Genomic DNA, 6,000 nt, shown 5'->3' with positions numbered 1-6,000 from the left:
GTGCCTTTCAGCTGCTACCGCAGTGCTGGAGCTCAGAGGGAGTGAATCTGATTTAAGTCCATGTGTGGGTTCTTTAAAAGAAACCGCTTGAGACTCCAGCAGTTCTTCCATTGCCTCAATGCCCGCTGGTTTTTGCAGCCAGAAGTTACAAAGACTTAGCTTCCTGGAACTGGAAACCTCGGCTGGGGGGCCTAGGGCTGGGATTCCTCACTCCTGAGACATCCCTTCTGAATCTTTATCCACCACATGTGAATGTGGGACCAGCCTGTTCCACATCCCCACCCCTCCACCAGTCTGGAAGGATGAGGTTTCTTTAATTTTGTAGTTGTCAGACTTCCATTCAGCTTTATTTCTGATGGTTCTAAGTGATGGTTGTTCTATATTTAGTTGTAATTTTGATGTGGTTGTGCGAGGAGGTGAGCTGTGTTTACCTATGCTGCCATCTTGACCAGAAGCTTTTTTCTTACTTCCATGTATCATTTATGATAAACCACCTTAAACCTTTGTGGAAAAGGTAGGGCTATGATAAATATTTATAAAAATAAAATGTAAATGAAGAGGGCGACTATTCAGTGGTTCCTTTATCTTAATGTTGGTTGGATAGTTAGTAAACCAAGGCAGGATAGAGAAGGGAGTCATGTCTTACCCGCCATCCTGAGCCCGGCCAGATAAGATTGCCCAGTGTTCTGAACCTTACAAGCAGGGATAGCTCAGGAAGAGGGGAGTCCTTGAAACTGTCCTGAGAGACAGTCTCTGCTGGGAAAGGGAGCCTCTGTAGCAATTTCGCTAAAACAAAGTGTCTCTACTAGCTGAGAAAGAAGCCTTTGTAGCTATACATTATTCCCAATGTTTAGAAGGGGAAAAAGAAGGGGAACCTAAAAGCTGACTAAGGTTTTTAACTCCTGAACCCCAACAGTCAGTGCACTAAGATTAGCTGAGTGCCTACTTGTAGCCTCAGCTCGAGTGTATAGAGCAAACTTACTAACTTTATTTCCTCTATATGTGAGGCATTCAGACTAGCCAGATGCCTCCTTGCTCATGTGTTTCATAAATAAACTACTATCTTATTTCTCCTATATGTTGTCTCTCATTTAAATTTGTCTCTTGCAAGAAAGACAAGAACAGAGGCAGGTGAGGAGCCCCCGACTTGGGTCTCCCCAGATGACACTAGAGAAAACATGGATTATGAAGTCAAGATCCCTGATCTCTTTTTTAGTTAGGGCTTTTTGTTTTTGAGGTCCATTTCATCAGTTTAGACTTCTTTGAATATTTCTAGTAAATCAGGTTTCAGGGAGTGACAAATTGTTTAAACCTGAAATTGTATTCCAAGGGTTTATAAAAGAGATTTGGCCTTTTACAATTCCTCCTGAAAGCAACACTTCACAATTAACCTCCTTCCTGGTTGTTTGCACTCATCTCTTTTTTCCCTCAATTTCCCTATGCAAGTTTCCTATATGCAAATTTTGCTGACCTAAAATACATATATAGATTTTCCATATTTTGAAACTGTAGCACTGAAATGCAGGGTAGGAAGAAAGTTTTGTTGGTATTTCTTCTCTGCTATTAAATTGCTTTTAAGCATGTCACTACTTTTTGAGATTTCCTATTACTCCACTTCTTAATTTGAAAAGAATCAGTATTCAATTTGCTTTAAGTCCTTCAGAGGATATGAATAACATTTAAAAACATAGCATTATGATAGAATCCAAACTTTGAAATTTAGACACAGAGGTCCAAAGATCTTTATTATATAGAGATCCAAAGAAGTTCCCTGTTTGGGTAATACAAAGAATGTTGTTAGTTTTTCATCTTTATTGTAGTGCACAGATGTTGTATCTTGCATTATAAAGGTATTATAAATCATGAATAAAGTGAAAGCATTACAAAGAAATAAACATGCATTTTACAACTAAACCTAGTGATGGACAGATTACTTCGAAAGGGAAAGAATACAAACCTGTTCTGCCAAGAGAATATATTTTTCAGAAAGTCCTCACTCACCCAAAACATTGTTGGCAGTAAATACCATGTTCTGTTGTGATTAGGTGGTGTTCTCAGGAGCACTCTCAAATCAGATCAACTATTTTCTTGGAGGCACCTATAAAACATATTCATTCATTCAAATATGCATTATTGAATGCATATTTTGTTCCAAGAACTCTTTTAAATGCTTGGAACACAACAGTGGGCAAAACAAACAATGATTCCTAGTTGGAAGCAACAGATAATAACAATAGACAGATAAATAAGTATATTACAAGCATAAAGGGATAAGTTGTATGAAAAAAATCAGAATAGAATAAAGGAGATATGAATGCAGGGGTGTATGTGAGATTTTAAATAGGATAGTCAAAGTAGGCCTCAAGAAAGAGACATTTGAGCAAAAATTTGAAGGAGGCGTGAGAATTTTACTATTAGAATAGAAAAGTTGTTAACAAAGATATGTCAAAATCATCTGGCTATGACAAGAGAGAAAGAAGCAAAAAGGAACTTCAAGTTACTCTGACTCAATTTTATCTTCAATTCTGAATGTTTCAAAGCAATTGCAGACCTAGGTGAAGACAACTAGGTTTTTGATTAGTTTTCAGTTCAAAACACAAACTTCATTTAAGGTCAAGGAGAGGCGATTGTCTCATATAGCCACTTTAGTTATCATGAATTAGAGCAGAATGTAGTAGATGACCTTCAAAGTATAAGCAGCTCACACTGCATAAGTGCAATATACATTAGACACCCAACACTAGACACTGAAAACAGGTACCAAAGCTTGACAGTTCATACAACACTTTCCAGGAGATTCAATAACAATACATCAAGATGTAATCTCTTCCAGGACAAATTCATCCTTCCCAAGATGCCAGAAATCTTTTATCTGCTTCCCAGTGCCTGAGGTAATACATCAGGAAGTCATGAAAATGTCATGAATGTGAAAGTAATTTTAATGAATCAAAAAAGAAGGCAACATGCCCACAGATGTGTAGGTTAGGAACTATGATCAAATTGAGACAATTTAGCTTACTCAATGTAAAAGTGACAGTTGCTAGATTAAATCACAATCATAGAAATCATATTATCTGAAAATATGAGATTAATCGATTCAAACACAGAGATTAAAAAAATGCATTTCAGATAGTTCAGTCTGTTGATGTTAGCATGTTCCCAACATTAGTAGAAAAAACTAGATGCTGGGGTTTTTGATTACTGCCAAAATTTCAGCAATGCTGTCCTTTGGTCTGACCTATATTGTATGTCTCTTTATTCTTTTAATGAATTAGAGAACTACCATTTGTAGAACATGTATAATGTGTCAGGTACCATGTTAGATACTTTTGCATATATCTCACTTAATTCTCACATTCTGATATGTGTGTGTGTACTTATGTGCACATTAATGTAGGAAGATGGGGGAGGAGAAGGAATATTAGCTACATTTTACAGGAGCCCTGAAATAACTGCTCTAAATTCACATACATAGGAAGTATTTTCTTTTCTTTAATTCTCACTCAAGGATATAGTTATTAATTTTAGAGAAAGGGGAAGTTGGGGGGAGAGAGAGGCAGAGAGACAAAAAGAAACATCAATGTGAGAGTAAAACATCGATTTGTTACTTCCTGTATGCTCCCCAACTAGGGATTGAACCGGAAACCTAGGTATGTGCCCTCACTGGGAATCAAGCCCACAGCCTTTTGGTGCATAAGAGAACATTCTATCCAACTGGACCACCAGGCTGGGGCTGCATAGAAAGTATTAAAGCTAGGATTCCGCTGAGTTTCTAGCTCTTTTAAGCCATCTGCTATTCAACAGAGGCATTTTATTGTTTATAAAGTCATATTTTATTTTATTATTTCAAGATCCTAAGAATATTCTAATTATCATGTTTTTCTTCAAAATTATCAGTCTAGGACAATGATTTTCAACTGGAGTGCTGCAAGAAATTTTTTAAACATGCAATATGTATTTAGTCAGGGGCACTGAACTCTTTTCCCTTACACTGTCAAGTAAAAAAAATAACCATAGCCTGTCCAGTGTGAATGAATCAAAATTATACTCTCTTTTTGTCAGATCAACCAAAAATATATTTCTGGTGTGCTGCCAAATTTTAGTAATTCCTTATGTGTGCCATGAGATGAAAAATGTTGAAAATCTCTGGCCTATTGTGTTATAACTTAGCAAATTCTGCAAAATGCACTAAAGCTCTATGTCTTTTATATATTAATTTTCATAAACTACATTTATGTGACAAACTCATTACATTTGCTTCTGTCTCACGATGAGGAAAGAGATTGCATTTTGTTTCTGATTTTTGGCTACTTTAGGTACCTCAATATAAGTGGAACCATACAGTATTTGTTTTTTTGTGATGGGCTTATTTCATTTAGCATAATGTCCTCAAGATTCATCCATGTTGTAGCATGTGAGAAAATTCCCTTCCTTTTTAAGTTTAAATAATTTTCCATTGAATATGAATATATATACACATAAATATCACATTTTGCTTATCCATTCATCTATTAATTGACATCTGGGTTATTGTCACCTCTTGGCTATTATAAATAGTGCTGCTATGAACATGGGTGTGCAAATATCTCTTTGAAATCTTGCTTTAAATTTTTTTGCACATATATGTAGAAGTGGGGTGCTTGATTATATATGGTAGTTCCATTTTTAATTTTTTGAACAACCTTCAGTACTATTTTCTGTAGTGACTGCGCTATTTTACAATCCCACCAACAGTGCCCTGTGTTCCAAATTCTCCATATCCTTGCCAATACTTGTTGTTTGGGGAGATTTGATAGTGTCTATACAAAAGACACAAAGCATTATGGTTTTAATTTCCATTTCTCCAAAGACTATTGACGTTGAGCATCTTTTCATATGCTTGCCATTTGTGTATCATCTTTGGAGAGATGTCTTTTCAAGTCTTCTGCCCATTTTCTAATAAGGTTATTTGATTTTTTTTCATTGTTGTTAATTTTTAAGTGTTCCTTATGTATTCTGAATGCATGTCCCTTATCAGATATGTGATTTTAAGTATCTTTTCCCATTTCATAAGATGCCTTTTCAATCTATTGATTGTATCCTTTGCAGCAGAAACACTTGTAGGTTTGATGTAGTCCCATTTGTCTATTTTACTTTTGTAACCAGCCTGCGCTTTTGGAGTCATATCCAGGAAATCATTGCCATTCTTTGATGCTGGCCTGACACTAATTTTCTGCCTTGCAGAAAGAAGTGCCTGGAAGACCATGATCCACTCATGGTAATGTGTGAAATACAGCTGTCTTGGAAAAATGCACAGCACAGATCACAGTGATTTAAAGTATACCAGCATAATTTGCCAATCCCATTTGCTTCCTGGAAAGCTGGAGGAGGGTCATTAATTATGTAGTTTTAGGGGACTTACAGACTAAACAGAAATTTGACAGAGAAACTTATAGAAGTATACTATAGCAAAGGAAATATTGTTACCAATCCTCAATGAACATTTCACTCATTGTTTTGAAAATTTTATTAATTATTCATGAAGAATTATAGCATAGTGATTAAGAAGATGGACATCAGAATTAAGCAGACCTAAACTCTAGTCCCTATTCTGCTTCATGTGATTTTGGGATATTTAAATTTTCAAAACTTCAGAAAAATTTCCCCACTTTAAAATATGAATAGTAATAATAATACCTTAACAGTAAGATTGCTTAGAATTCACATTGAACCACTTCACAGAAAATAGAGACTTAGCAATTACAAAGTCCCATCTACAATGATAAACTTTATACTCTAATTTTCATATATATGATATATACTTTCATTATAAACTTCACCAGAAAATGTTGTGATTTTTGCTTTAAACAGTTATATGTACTTTAAAGAAATTAAGAGGAAAAATAGTCTTTATTTACTCATGTATTTCCTCTTCTTAATCTTCATCTTGAATGTCTAAGTTTCCTTTGGTATTTATTTTTGCTTTAGCATATCTTGCAGTGTGTCTGCTGGCAACATTTT

This window comes from Pteronotus mesoamericanus, unplaced genomic scaffold (assembly GCF_021234165.1).
Source record: "Pteronotus mesoamericanus isolate MK-2021 breed Mesoamerican mustached bat unplaced genomic scaffold, CSHL_Meso_final scaffold_36, whole genome shotgun sequence".
In the NCBI taxonomy this organism is placed as follows: Eukaryota; Metazoa; Chordata; class Mammalia; order Chiroptera; family Mormoopidae; genus Pteronotus; species Pteronotus mesoamericanus.
The sequence above is the reverse complement of the archived record's forward strand: the minus strand, read 5'-3'. Positions refer to the sequence as shown.